This window comes from Poecilia mexicana, unplaced genomic scaffold, assembly GCF_051168715.1.
Source record: "Poecilia mexicana isolate PSO_F unplaced genomic scaffold, ASM5116871v1 scaffold_6, whole genome shotgun sequence".
Classification (NCBI taxonomy): domain Eukaryota; kingdom Metazoa; phylum Chordata; class Actinopteri; order Cyprinodontiformes; family Poeciliidae; genus Poecilia; species Poecilia mexicana.
Window position 1 is genome coordinate 8137577 of NW_028263375.1, and position 15828 is coordinate 8153404.

General features: G+C 39.5%; 1 protein-coding gene across 2 annotated transcripts in view; it reads right to left on the reverse strand.

Annotated features, from left to right (window-relative positions):
• The window catches only part of dgkzb (diacylglycerol kinase, zeta b), a 54184-nt gene that overhangs the window by 25501 nt on the left and 12855 nt on the right, over positions 1 to 15828 (reverse strand). The gene's annotated exons all lie outside the window — the stretch shown is intronic.

A 15828-nucleotide genomic window follows, 5' to 3' on the forward strand; every position in this document is an offset into this window, starting at 1 on the left:
AGATGCGAGCAAAACTTTGTTGGTATTTCGTTAATGTCAAGAGAAACACAATTTCGCAATTCTGGTGTTTCCAATAAATAAAAATGCAACTGAGATCACATGTGAATATGAAAAACATGCTGCGCCATCATCCTCTATGACTTCCTGTTGTCTTCATCATTTCCGGTTGTTGATCACATGACTCGTGATGCGAAAAAATTTTTCCATTGAAGTTTTGCAAAATACACAAATTTTGACACGGCCGAAAAACCACTTCATCCTGGCACCAAAACTTTTCTCAAAATTGCCATTTCCATGAAGGGAATTTATTTTTGTAGTTCCAGTTAGCAGAAATGTAAGGATCAGAGGTTAAGAACGGTTGTAGACGGCATAATGGAGGAGCATTGTTGTGACAACTTGCTTCAGTCAGTGGAAGAGTAGGACCTTCTTAAAGAGACAGAGACCCATTTTCAAGGGGTCTAATTGCAACATCAAGTTTCTTTTAAATTATTAACCATCGATTAATCAGATTAAAAATGAGATTTCATTAAACCATTTGTCATGCAATATTAGAAATGCATTAAGACAAAGGTGTTTGTATCTTAAATGCAAAATGTATATAATCTTTATACAGTTTTGGCTTAATTACTGCTCTTAATGTGTTGGCTTTTTTCCACCAAAAGCCCTTTTTTGAGTCTGTACACTCCAACTGTTAATCGATTACTAAATGAGTTGACGATTATTTCAATAATCGATTAATCACAATTAATCCGATTAATCGTTTCAGCCCTACTCGATTATGCTTTAAAATGTCACCATGTGCCTGGAAAACACATCATGCTGCCCCTTTAAGGCTGGTTAATCCGCAGGTAAATAACCTGACATGTTTTATGCCCAGCAGGTTCACTTTAAACTCACATCTCAGCAGACTGCAGGACCAGGCAGCTTCTTTCTCCTCTTTTCTGTCTCTTTTGTTGGGAAAGTTTGTGTGGTTTGGTGAAACCCGACTGAACGCCATTTATCTGCTGAATTTCCCCTGAAATCTCCGAATTTCTTCCTGTGGAAGCAGAGGAGGTCTACTTCCTCCTGGTGGCAACAGCAGCCCTCTGACTGCTCGGTTCATTCAGGCTGAATAAAGGTCTCCTCTGGTTACAGGAGCACCTGATCCCTGTTCACCTGGAACATGAATTATAAATCGCTCACGGGAAGTGAGGCTTTCATTCCTCAGGAGAATCAGCACGACGACAGGAAGCTGTCATCGCCGCAAACCACAACTGTAATTAAAGCCACGACAACCTGCTGCTTTCCAGGCCTCCGAACAGAAAACATCAGGAATCTGAATCGCCGCCGTCAGCGGTCTGAATGCTCAGGCTGAGGCTCGATGATCCGTCGCTGCAAAAACAAAAACTTACCAAGTACTTTTGGTTCTAGTTTCTCATGCAAATGTCTCAAAAAACAAAACAAAACTAACTTTCAAGTAACTTTTCAACAAGATACAGAAGCTTGTTTTCAGTAAATAATACCTTACTATTGATTTTTAAATAAAGTACTAGTTCCACTGGCAGATTATTTTTCAAAATGTCATAAGTGAAATAATCTGCCAGTGGAGCTAGTACATTTTATCAATATTAAAATGTACTAGCTCCTGTGTCTTCCAAAGAATGTTACAGGAGCTTTTTTTTTTGGTATTTCCTGTATTTCAAGTTAATGCACTTGAAATAAGAGAAAACTAAGATTTTTTTATTAGAAACAAAACCAAAATACTTGGTAAAAATTAGTGTTTTTGCAGTGCAGCAAGAAACTGTGAGCCTCTGTAGAGAAGTCAAAACCTCGAGAATCAAACTAATTAGTCAGAAAATACACAGAAATGGTGAAAAATGGTTAATAGAAGAAAAAACTACAAAGAGAGACAGAAAAAGTCCATAAAAAACAGCAAAATGCCCAAAGAACCCAAAAGAACCAACCCAGGAAGAAGCTAAACAAGCTCCAAAACAATGCAAAAAGATGCATCATGAAAAACTGACACAAAGCAACAAAACAAGCAGAATTAAAGACAACAACCCAAAGAAGAATAAATTGGAAAAAACAAAAAGATGTGAAACAAACTAAAATCAAGTTAAAGAAAACAAAATAATCTGAATGGATTATCTTTAAGAGGACAGAACAAACAAAACGAGCTAAACGTCCAAACAGACGAGTCAACAGAAACATGCAAGGAACCTGGACAACTTGGTCGCTACTTCCTGTTCTGCCAGCCTCACTCCACCTTTAGAGAGAGTCACTAGTATCACCAGTGTTCCCAGTATTCCCAGTGTGTCTGCAGCAGCGGTTGTGATCCCTGATTCCTGCTGTGTTTCCTCGACTGTCGGCTCAAACGGATTAGCAGGAAGACGTTACGTGAGCGTCTGCCAGCAGATTATCAGGGACAGCAGCTATTTATAGACCCTCATCTTCCTCACCGTCACTCTGCAGCCTCACCTGCTACCCGTCTCACCAGCTACCCGTCTCACCTGCTGCGTGTCTCACCTGCTGCGTGTCTCACCTGCTGCGTGTCTCACCTGCTGCCCGTCTCACCTGTTACATGTCTCACCTGCTACCCGTCTCACCTGCTACCCGTCTCACCTGCTACCCGTCTCACCTGCTACCCGTCTCACCTGCTGCGTGTCTCACCTGCTGCGTGTCTCACCTGCTACCCGTCTCACCTGCTACCCGTCTCACCTGCTCTCTAACTCGTTATCTGTCTCACCTGGTAACTATCTAAACCTGTCACCCATCTCACCTGTTCAAACCATTACCTGTCTTACCTGGCCCCTGTCTCACCTGTAACCTATCTCATATGATAATCATCTAAACTGTCATCTGTTCATCTTGTTAACTTCCTCACCTGGTAACTGTCTCACACTTTACCTATTTCACCAGTCGCATGTCTCACCCAGCAGCTATCTAAACCTTTCACATGGCTTTCTTGTCACCTGTTCCAACCAATAACAGTCTTGAATGGTACCCGTCTCACCTGACATATAGCTTATTTCTCACCTGTTGCAACAATTACCCATCTCACCTGGTAACTTTCTTACCTGGTAATTGTATCATTTGGTAATTAAACCGTCACCTGTCTCACCTGTTATGCTTGTTAGCTTCCTCACCTTGTAACTGTCTCACACCTTACCTATTTCACTAGTCACACGTCTCACCTGGTAGCTTCACCTGGCTTAATTCTCACCTCTTCCAACAATTACCCATCTCACCAGTAGACTGGGTTTGATTTGAGTCCAGAATCGCAACATTTGTTACATTTTCAGGTGGAGCGGTTCACTTTCCCATTGTACTGTGTCAAATGATCCAAACTTATTTGCAAAGTTGTTTCCCTCCTTGCCTGTGGAGGCGCTGCGCCAAGAACCACTGAAGGAAACCAGATGAAAACCTCAAAAGAAAACACTTAGCGCAAGTTCCTTCTTCACAAGATGTAAACATAAAACGGAGTAGCGTCAGATTTTAGCAGTTGTAGGATTTCTCTTTTGTCTTTGGTAGAAAATACCATAAGCCATTTTTCCCGCTAGCGCTAGTTAGCATGTTTGTTTAGGTTGCATTTACCCAGAATGCTCTGCGTTACAGTTCACCTCCTGCTTTTGGAGCAGTCTTTGGTCCGCTTGGTGTTCATATATTTCAATTGCATAGAAGTTAAGTTTTGGTTCACTTCTACCAAACCAAAGTTGAGGTTTTTAGGCTTTAACACCTTCCAAATGTTGTATTTTAACGCTGGGAGTCGCTACATTTTTAAAACCACAATCCACAATCAGTTTCTGATTAAATTTGGTATTTGGATTCATGGCTAAAACCCAAATATGGTCACAAAGAGAGGAAGTGGGTGGGGCTTATGAGGGAAAAAAATGCCATTTTCAGAAGTTTCTAAAAGCGATTGATGCTACTAACTGGTTATGATAAATAATTTGTATGAAGAAAAATCTTTGCTACAAAAAGAAAACCAAGCAAATCTATGAATACTTTCACAAAAATATGCCTCAAATTGTGTTTATATTTATGATTCCCAGCTTCATTTTTACATATTTGACACACACAGTTTATCATTTTGCATTGCTGCTGCTGCTACTGTGTAAAATATAATTCAATGCTAAGATTAATAATCTGTAGTGCGATGAAATATAAAGCCCTGAATTCTGCGTCACATGTGGGAGATTTTTTCTGCACGAGGCAGAGCTTGTTTTCATACATTTGCATGTTTCACAACGCCTCTCTTGTTTTCTGCTCTGTGTTAGAAAGCCGGGACGCTCTGCTTTGGCTCGACGTTTTTCCAGGCATCTGGATCGTTATCTGCAGCAGCATGAAACCAAACAGTTTTATCAAACAGTAAACTAAACACCGGCTGCTTTTAATTATAAAACCATTGTTGCCACGGCAGCTGATGAAGCTGCTGACGTCTGATGATGAAGATGTAACAAGTGAATGCACTTTATAAAATATATTTTATATTAAAAGACATAATTAAATTATTATATTTTTGACTTTTACTGTTTTATAGAACATATATTTAAGTTTTGGATTTTTTTATCTTAATTTTTGTATTAAAATAACTAAGAGTCATCTCTATCTGCAAAGTTTGTGAACACAAGAAATTAGGTTTTGGTTCCATCTTGCTCTCAATGAAGATATCAAGTTAAACCAGCAGGAACTGTTGCTAAATTCAACAAGTTTCCACTTTATTCTCAATAAATACATTTTAAATATAAATGTATAAGAAGGGAAGCAAATTAAAACCTTAAAAATAATTCAACATTTAATTTGTTTTTCCCATTTGTTTCCTTAGGAAGGACTTTCAGCTCTGTGTTGCTAAATTGACTTCTGATTTTTTTCTTGTTTCTAAAACAAGTTTCCTACAAAACCCAGAAATTTTTTTTTTTTAAAACATGAGACAAGATCTGAAAATCAAACTTTCTGATTTTAAGCAAATGTTTTGTGTCCCGATTCATTAAAATTAAAAACAGTAACGTTAAATGAGCAGCGGCGACAGTTTTAAAGGTTTGATTGCATCGGAAATGTTTTTTGGCAGCAAACGGGAGGATCAGGAGAGGAAATCTGAGCCTAATCTGAGAGCAATCTGTCTCATTAAGTCTGAGATCGATCTGCCAAGAGGCAGAAACACCGGCAGAGATGGTTCAGTGGTTTTAAAATAAATCAAAACACCAAACAACAACAGAATAAAAGGAAAGCGGCGGATCTTCGCAGCTGAATACAACCTGACAGGCGGCGGAGAGACGCTGGGTCCTGCGCAGATGGAGAGCAGAGGCAGCGCTGCGTGAACGCACAAGGTTTAAATAAACTCTGCGGGCTGAAAACTGCAGCTTCACCTCAGCTTCCCTGCGCTGAGCTGAGCCGCTGATCCAGGACCAGCTCCCTGCTTCACATGTAAATAACCCAAACTCATCCCGATTTAGCTTCCTGGCAGAGGAGAGCAGAGCTGATCCAGGATCAGGTTTGTGTTTGTACCCAGAGCGGTAAGCAATTCACCAACAACTGATCCAGGACCAGTTAACGCGTGTTCCGCTTAATAGAAATGATCTAAATTAGGCCCAATTAAGATCATGAATGTTCCCAAAGGTCCGTTTGACTCAAAATAAGTTGATAAAAACCCATTAACTGCAAAAATATTAAGCTGTCAGGACCTTCAATCTAAAGGTGACCTATTTTGCTTCCTTGAACAGATTAGGACAGGTTTGTGGTGGTACAAAATATGTCGATTACATTTTTTTGCATAAAATCATTCTGAGATCATCAGATTTTAGTCTGATCAGTTCTGCCCACTTTGAGCTGTTTTAGGGCGTCTTGTCTCTTTAAATCTAAATAAGCTGCTGCTGGCCATGCCCCCCAATTCAACATTTACATTTGCACATGAAAATGTCTGCAAACAGATGTGCAATTATACAACCATACACCTTTGAAAAGCAGAAGTGGAGCCTCCTGCACAACCAAGAAGAATGCAGCAAGTGGTTTCTGGATGGTAAGTCAACACAACACTTGCAGTAAAACTAGCTGAACAAACGTGCTGGAGTTCAGCTTGGGTTGCTAAGCAACGGATGGAACTTTGCTGGGGTTGCTAGGTAACAGCGCAGTCCCTGCCGATTTGCTATGTTTTATTGGTTTCATTTTCCAGAACCCAAAACACATTAACTTATTGCCAACAAAAACGCTAGATTTTTTTTTTTTTTTTAGTGCTTGGGCTGTTTTTAGAACCAGTAGAAACTCAAATATATAAACATGGAAAACATGAATTTTGAATAAATATTCAACATCTTTTCACATTGATCAGTCCCTCCAGGATTTTGCGATTGTTTTTGTGATTTTTTTTGGAATCAAAATCACAGATTTTGTGGTGCTAATTCAGTGGTTTAAGTAATTTTACAATATTAGAACTAATGACAGTAAATGCAACTTTTTGATCGATCATGGAGTATAACCTGATATCAAGTAATACTAAGGCAACAATGCAGTAGAAGTAAGAAATACTGCCACCTACAGGTGGGAGTTAGCATCACTTAAACTCAATGTTTTGATCATTTGTGAGGAGAAATAGTAATAAATGCACAGACAGAAAAAATGCAGGGATCTGTTGATTTTCTGTGAATTTCTCAGCGGCTGATCCGGGACCAGCTGATCTGCAGCTGCTTTTTATAAATCGCTCTTCAGCAGAGATGAATGGAGCCGCCGGCCGCTCCAGTGACTCCTCATTAACACTTCAAGGCCAAAGCGCGCTGCTGCATTATGGATCCAATTAGAGAGAAAAATGACAGGAAGCGAGGCTGCATGTTAATCTGTCCAAACACGGCGTCTGACTCACGGCTCGTCTTCCTGCAGACAGAACGGGCTGATCGCGGGTTAATTAGACACTCTGATTCTGATTCTGCTTAAAGATCAGCTGCTCTGATGGGTTTAAGGCGGAAAACAACAAACTGAATTCAGGATGCTGTGAAAACAGAGCTGCGCGATCAGACGATCATATTGATTATAGATTTATTATTTTTTTCCACCAATTCACTCCTTGGGTTTCAATAGTTAAAAGTGAGCCGCCATCTTGTTTTACAGCTTCTATTTATTTGGACTTGAATGCAGGTGAACTCTACGGCAGAAAGGTTGGGCTGCGATTTTACTTGGCCTTCACAAAGTTCGGTTCTGAGCCGCCATTTGTTTTCCCTGCTGCTGATTAGCTGAAACTCCAGAAGCGGAAATACAACAGACTGCAGTTTCTGCTCCTAGTGCTTTGACTATTCCACTGTGTTGATGCATTTTAAGGTAAATCTGGTGTTTGAACTAATAAAATACATTTATTTTTTGAGGGTTTTTCAATTCTTCTTGGACTTCAGCCTCTATGATCCCTAAAACAGCAGGAACTAGTTTGTTTTTTCTTTAAAAAAGCAGGAACTAGTTTTTAAAGAGAGGTTACTATGTACTTTCCAGCTATATTCTGCCATTTTATTGCACAATGTATATATTAAACATAACTTGCAAGAAGTTCAACTTCTCAAATCAATGCCATGAAATTGGGCCTCTGTCTCTTTAAGAAGCTCCTTGATTTCCTTTTAACAACATTTTTACTAGCATTGCACTGGGAAGTAGTTCCTATAATAAGCTCAGCGGATAAACGGTTCCACCAGGTGTTTGCTAATTGCTGCTGGCTAGTCTGTAGGAGAAAAAACTCAAAGATTCCTAAAACATGTATGAAAGAATGAAAGTAACACTCCAGGTATGTTTTTAATGAGGGAGTAACATTAGAAACATGAGTAAAGCTCAAAAAAGTCGGTTAAACCTGAAGGTGCTTCCACATAAGAGAATAAAAATATTTAACATTGTGATTGTAAAAAATATTCGGTAACACTTTATTTGAAGGGGTTTGAATAAGACTGTCATGACACTGTCATAAACATGACATAACATGTGATGCACATGAATAAGCCTTCATGAATATTTATGACTGTTGTCATAAAGTGTCATTCGGTAAATTATGACACTTTTAATACAAAGTTGACATTATTCAAAATGTCTTTGTTACGACAACTTGACATTAACCAGGAAATCATCACTGTTTAAACTTTACCTTTAATACCATAAAGTTACCTAATTTTTAAAGTGCAATTAGTAATACTTTTACAACAAATTTATATCAGTAATGATTTCCTGGTTAATGTCAAGTTGTCATAACAAAGACATTTTGAATAATGTCAACTTTGTATTAAAAGTGTCATGATTTACCGAATGACACTTTATGACAACAGTCATAAATATTCATGAAGGCTTATTCATGTTCATGACAGGTGTTATGTCATGTTTATGAAAGTGTCATGTCAGTCTTATTCAACCCCCTTCAAATAAAGTGTTACCAAATATTCTGTGTATTTTGCGCTCATTCTGGCTAGTATTTTTCTTTTTTAATGCTTTTTAAGCAGTTTAACTCCCACTTTCAGCAGTAGATATAAACCAAGGTCTGAACCTGTGATTCGTTCAGTTAAAGCCTCAACATAAACAAACCATTTTATGCTCATTTGTGTGGGTTTTGTTTAAGACATAATCTTATTTTTTTGGTTTAGTTTCTTTGTTTTACAGCTGGGAGCTTCCAGATGTTTGTCTGCAGCTCTGCCCTGCTTAACCGATGATAAAAACCTTCAGTTTTTGCATCCTGACCATAAAACAGCGAGCTCTGCTTCATCCACAGGCAGCAGGAATCCATTTGAGACTCTCTTCTCGCTGCTATGTTTCAATTAGAGGACAGATTTGAAACCTGGAAGAGGCTTAAAAGATCAGCAGCTCCCATTGGGTCGCCTCCTTCTGCTGCCTGGACAGATTAGCGTCAGCTGCTAACAGGAAGGTGTGACTCTCAGATCCTTTCCTGCACGACGCTTCACTGGGAAAAATGGGAATTTATTTCTTATAAGACGAATGAAAAACGACACTGAAGGAACCAGGATTGGAGAGAAGTTGGCTTTAAACATTTTCAATGTTAAAAATATGCAGAAAGTCTGAAACAAGCTGGTATTTTCTCAAACAACTTCTTCAAAGTTCAGTTCACAGAAATTAAATCACACGATTACTTAAACCGAGCTCAATAATTTCCATTTGTGTGATTTATTGTTTTTCGCTTCTTCTACTAAAATCTGGATGATAAAAGTCTTCAGTCTGGTGCTTTGGTCTCAACTAATCCTTATTTTGAAGGATAATTTTATTTACAGACACTTAAAGTTTCATTTTATTTATTGTTTGTTTATTTTTGATATTTAAAAAGCTTTCCAGTTCCAGTGTTAAATACATAATTTAAAATTTATTGATCTTTGAGAATATTTTCCTGTGTTATTATTGTGCTATTATCATATCTCAAAACAATATCGTTTATCGAGATAATTTCTCTGATGATTTATTGTCCAGCAAAATTCGTTATAACAGACGTAGTTCAGCTTAAAATGTTTGAAACATCAACATTCACAAAACATTCATTCCTCATGACGCCACATGTTTTTGCTAAAGCTCACCAGTCCTTCCTGTAGTAAAACACCCCCACATCATGATGCTCCCACTCCCGTACTTCACAGTAGGGATGGTGTTTTCTAGAACCAAACTCCAAGAAGCAGCATCCAGTTTTCATTTTCCTCTAATCTGGAACAAACTTCCAGAAAACAGCAAAGCAGCCAAAACACTCAGTTCTAAAATTTGTTCTTATTTGTTTAGAATTTACTTTGACTGTTCCATTTATTCAATTAACTGAAAAATTATTCATTTTAGTCTGTAGTCAAGTTGCACAGTGGTGCAGTTGGTAGAGCCATTGCCTTGCAACAAGAAGGTTCTGGGTTTGATTCCCGGCCCCGGGGTTTCTCTGCATGGTGACCCCGCCTCTCGCCTGGAACGTTAGCAGGAGAGGCACCAGCAACCCTCCCGAAAATGGATGGATGAATAAAAATAAGTTTTAAGAATCCAGGCAGGTCTGATCCAGACTTTTAAGATGATGAAACCCTTTTCCTCACTATGAACCTCATCAGTATCCGGTTCCTCTTCATGCGGCTGCATCCAGTTGCAGGGAAACTGATCCCAGATCAGGTGAGAGTGATGGATCGGCTTTCTGATCCAGTCAGACGGGAGACAAACCACTGAGGAGTCAGTTCAGATCCACAGCTTTATGGGTTTAATAAAAACAGAACCAGCCTTCTCCTTCCTGCCTCCCGGGTTTGTTTTCCAGTTTTTGTCCCTGTGCTGCCATCTAGTGGTCAAACGAGTTACAGCCCATCAGCTCAGAGCGTGGAGGTGTTCCTGGTTCCTTTCCATCCTCTCCTCTCCTCCTCGGAGTCTCGGCCTCCCCTCCGAACCTGGCTATTTTTAGAAACAGGGCAGCGAATGACAAAGATAGTCCAGGAAGTGGGTCTGTGTAATCCCTGGGTTCTGACGGCCTCACACACGCTGTAACGGGGTCAGAGGTCGTTCTGCGGGTCCGTCCTGCTCCGATGGACCTCATCTGCAGAGACGGTTCTGACTCTTATCTCAAAGAGGCGCGTTGCTGCAGTGACCCAGTTCCTCTTATAGCTGAGAAAACCACCAACACACACACACACACACATATTTCTGACCGTATTAGGAAATTACAGTAACCTCCATTTGCTTTTGTAACCCTCTTTGCTCTTCACCATGACTGACACTTAGCCTTAAAAAGGAAGGAAGGAAAGATAAGAGACAGAAGAAAGATAGGAAGGTAGGACAGAAAAAAGGACAGAAAGAAAAAGGAAGACAGTAAAAGAAAGATAAAGGAAAAGAGAGAAAGACAAAAACAGAGGAAGAAAAACAATAAGAAAGAAAGACAGAAAGAGAAAGAAAAATACAGAGAAATAAAGTAAAAAAGAAATGGAGAAAGAGAGAGAAAACATGAAACAAAGACTGAAAAAGAGAGAGAATCTGAATCTGAGTCAGAAATTTATCTGTGAATCTGTTCAGGTTGGAATTTTGATCAGATTCTGCAGTCAGTTCATAGTCAGAAATCTGTACAAGAATCTGTTCAATGTCCTAATTTTCATAAATCGATTCAGAATCTGGACTCTGCTTAGGAAACTGTTCAAAGTTGGGAAATGACAACAAATAAGGAATCCAACATAATCTGTTCAGTCTTAGAATCCGTCAATAATTAGGAATCTGTTCAAATTTAGAATCTGTTTCTTAATTTGCTGTTTGTCATATTTTTCCTTCTGTTGACAAAATTTCACTTTAGAAGACAAAGTCTGGAGATATGAGCCTCCTGGTTGTGATCAGAACCAGATGAGAACTTGAGGTCTGTTTCAGCCTGAACTCATAACTTCACACATGACCATCTGCAGACCACTAACCCGTGAGCTCAGACACTTCCTCGTGTGTCAACACGGCATTTAGCAAACATCTGCCACACAAAACCTCTAAAACAAGTCGGACCCGACCCGAAAGCAAAAGTGTTGAGTTTCTGCAGCGAGACGCCGGCGTGCGCCACGAGCCCTGCTGACCTCCAGGTCACAGAGTTTCTGTTTGAGGTCCAAGAACTGGTTCAAAGTCTGAATGGCGGGAGGAAACAAGGCGGCGGCGCTTTTATTAACCTCCAGCTTCTGCAAATATTTACCTCAGACACACAGTCACACGGCATGTGAGCCGCGCGGCCAGGAAAATCTCTCAGGATTCATTTCCACTCAAAATGCAGAGAAAACGTTACATATTTCAGATTCCTCATGAGTTTGTGATCACCTCTGGCTGGTTGTGTTTTCTGTTCCCTTCGTTAACGAGCTCTGTAACGTTTCCAAATGCAGCTGCACGGAAACACGGCTGTTGTGTATTTATAAGAGTGAGCTGCTTTTCATTAAAAACACCAGGGGAGCGCAGATGGTTCGTCAGATCTGGATACAAAACGGACAGAAAAATTACTAAAAATCCTGAAAGTTTGTGTTAAATTACTATTAAAGCTGCAATATCTGACATTTCACCAGAGTGAAAAATATTTGTCGAAACTGTCATCATGTCATGACAGTATGATATGAGATGGATTATGTGTAAAGAAAAAATATTAGCCCTCCCTGTGCTAACTTTAAACAACCAATCAGAGGCAGGGGGCGGGTCTTAGCGCTGTCAATCATTTACTTCTCCCTGTCGTGAATGATAAAACTGGTTAGCATCGTTACCAAAGACAGTGGATAAACAGCTTTCTCCGCCATTAGCACATTTAGCAGCATATAAACGCGGTTGATTGACAGCGCTAAGACCCTCCTCCTGCCTCTGATTGGTCATTTTTGGTGCATTTCTTCAGATGGCAGTCGTAGCTCAGGGAAGATGTGGAGCAGATTGATTTTTCAACAGATTATCTGTCTCATAGTTAGGACTGTCACAGTAACAAACTTTGCTGGATGAAAAATTGTCCCAGAACTTTTCAACAATAATATTGTTGTTTTGAGACCATTTTCAAGTAATATAGTGGTCATGGCATAATGACGCGAGAACACATTCTGAAAGATCAATAAACTTTAAATTCTAATGAATATTTAACCCTGGAACTGGAAGATATTTCTAATATCCAAAATAAATAAACAAAAACAACAGAAACAACAAATAAAATTAATTACAAAATCAAAAAACGGTTAATTGAGACTAAAGCACCGGACTGAAGACTTTGATCATACACTTTTTTGGTAGAAAAAAAACAATAAATCATGCAAATAGAAATTATTGAGCTCGTTTTAATTTATCATGTAATTAATTGATTTATTGTTTATTACGACAGGTCTAACAACATAGCTTCTCCCCGTCATGAATGCTAAGGCTAGTTAGCATGGCCACTGATGATGGCAGATAAATGGTTTTCCTGTATCTGTAAATTGTTTATCTGCCTTTAGCACGATTAGCAGCTCATTCACAATCTTAACTGATGCCTTTAAATCTAAACTAGGGCCTGGAAATCATTTCCAGGATGGAAGAAAATCTCAGTCCCAGTCACACCCATCATGTCACCTGTCACACAAAGTCCAACAAATTGTTTGTTTCCTGAAAGCAGAGCTTTCATGTTGCCTTATATAAACAGACAAACCTGTAAGACAAAACTCAGGGCATAAAAAAAGACACCAGGCAGGTCTGTTTTTTTTCCCTCTGGCCCCGCCCCAAGCTGTGATGTCACAGCAGGTGTTTTCCATCAGGTGTGAGAGGTCAAAGCCCTGCAGTAGTATAAGAGAGGCCGATGGCGGGGATTCGGTTTCAGGCTGCAACAGAATCAGAGCTCAGAGAGCGAAACCCGACCCGCCTGTGGATCAGAGTTCATCTCTGAGGAAACATAGAAACACTCAAACATTCACACAAAGCACACCTGAAACGATTAATCAGGTTAATCGTGATAAATAAATTAAAATCAACTAATTTAATAATTGATTAATCGTTAACTGGAGTACAAAGACTCAAAAAAGGTCAGTTTGTTCAAAAAACAACAAATTTAGAGCAGTAATTACGACAAAACTGTACAAAATAAATACACATACAGTCAATGTAAAAACCACTGACATTTAGAACAGAAGTAATTATTTATTACAGTTCAGCTGTATCTGGTTGTAAATATATTTAAAAAATAAAAATTGTGTCTCAGTCTCACGATGAAAACTATGATGGAACAACAACTGAGAAAAGAGAGAAAACTGTCATTCAGACTTAGAGTCAAGCTGCCTTCTACCTTTCTGTTATTTTAGGACGATTTACAGACATTCACAGTCATTTTTTCAGCTGATTGTGGTCAATAAATAAGTTGGGATATAAACGACAGAACAGCCTGGGGGAAAATGATGGAAATATTCAAGTCTAAATCAGGGATATCTATAATCGCTGAGACTGACTCACATCTAAATCAGGCCAACAAACTGACTTCTTAACTTAGGTTTCAATGAAGAATTAATTTTTATTTTCTTCAGAAATATGACAGAACCTTTAAAACAAACCAACACAGGCCAGACTACAAATCTTATTAGTTGTGAAGCAGCTTTTCTGATGTCAGTAGCTACGTTTCTCCTACAATCAGCCGTTTCCCAGCTTTTAGAAATGTTATTTGGTCACATTACAGCAGAACGTGACATAAAAACAAAGGATGCATTCTCACCAGCCCAGTTTGGTCCACTTTAATCAAACTCCAGTTCATCTGTGTAGAAAGTCTGGTTCGTTTTTGGAGGAGTGAATGTGCAAATCGAACCAAAACAGTGAACTCTTGTCCGTCGAAAGATCTAAAAATAGTTTTTGAAGTAAATATGTAAATGCAAGCAGACCGTAGACCGTTCCATAAGCAGGAAGTGAACTATATCACAGGGCATTCTGGGTAAATATAACAACAACAACAAAAAAAGGTGCTAGTCGAGCGCTTGCGGAAGACATTTTCCAAAGACAAAAGAGAAATCCTACAACTGCTAAAATCTAACGCTACAGGATTTTTGTTTACATTTCGCAAAGAAGGAAGTCTTCTTTTCATGTAATTTCCTTCGGTGGTTTTTGGTGCAGCGCCCCCACAGGTCAGGAGGGTAAAAGTCTCTTAAAGGGTTTGGATTAGGGGTGCACCAGTTTATCTGCGCCAATTTCCTTAATTTTGGGAGATCGGTGATTGGCCAATATTTATATGAAAGCCGACCTTATCCACTGATCTTATCTAAAAATCAGCCACTGTCCTGTTTTGTGAGAGGTTGGACTGACAGACCGGCCCACCAGGTGATGCCTATATGTTTGGAGTTAGCAACATTTCAGACAAAAATTAATTGGCATTTACCAAAATTGGAATTGGCAGGTCAGGCTTTTTAAAGATTGGTAATCGGCAATCGGTAAAAAAAAAAAAAACTGCAATCGGTGCAGCTTTAGTTTGGATCATTTGACACAAACTAGTGTGAAAGTGAATTGCAGAAACTGAAAATATAACAAATATTTCAATCTTTGTCCCCAATTGAACTGAGTCTACTGGAGTAGAAAACACCCAAAGTGTCACGTTAATCCCCGATTAAATCCAGATTGATGTTCCTGCTCAACCTGTTCAGGTTCAGAGGAAAGTCTGTTTGTACCATAAACACCATAAATCTACCGAAAACCACAACAAGAACGCCTGTTCTCTGAGCTAAACTGACATTTACAGCCTGTTTGCAGGCAAACAAGCAGCTTCAATCAAAAGGGCAGAAACGTCTCGCCAAATTGAGGAACCTGACCGCTTCTTTCCTCTTCAGACAAGAACTTCAATCTCACGCAACACAAAGTTGCAAAACGTCTCAAAGTGTAGCTGAGATCTAAAAACTCAGCAGCAGACTGTGGTCAGGTGGAAACGGCTCAGAGTTTTCACCTGCGATCAAAGGAAGACAGACACAACCTCGACCTGACAGAGCCCAGCTCCTGCCGAGATCCTTCAGGATCACAGCGAGTGAAGAAGAGCTGCACTTCCTCCGACTGTCGGCTCTCATCAGCCACTCCACCCACGCTCCAAAACAGAACAAATACTGACCAGGACAACTTCACAGAAGTAAAAAAATAAACTATTTCATTAGAATTGTTTTTTAAGCAAGAGAAGTTGTTTTCTAAATGATATCCCAGAGAAATGGGAGGAAAAAAGAAATCAGAAAAAAGATCAACTTCAGGGCTGAACAAAGCTCTGACGGCAGCAGTGTGAACAGAAACCAGCCGTCTGGACGGCTGAGTGCTCGTCTGTGGAACAGGTGATGACAGAACAGGTGAGATGTGTTCACAACGCAGCATTTTGAAACCCAACTTATTCGTTAAAACTGAAAGTAAGGAGCTCAGATCCGGTCCATCTGATGATTACTGATAAACGCTCCGACAACAGATTTAAGA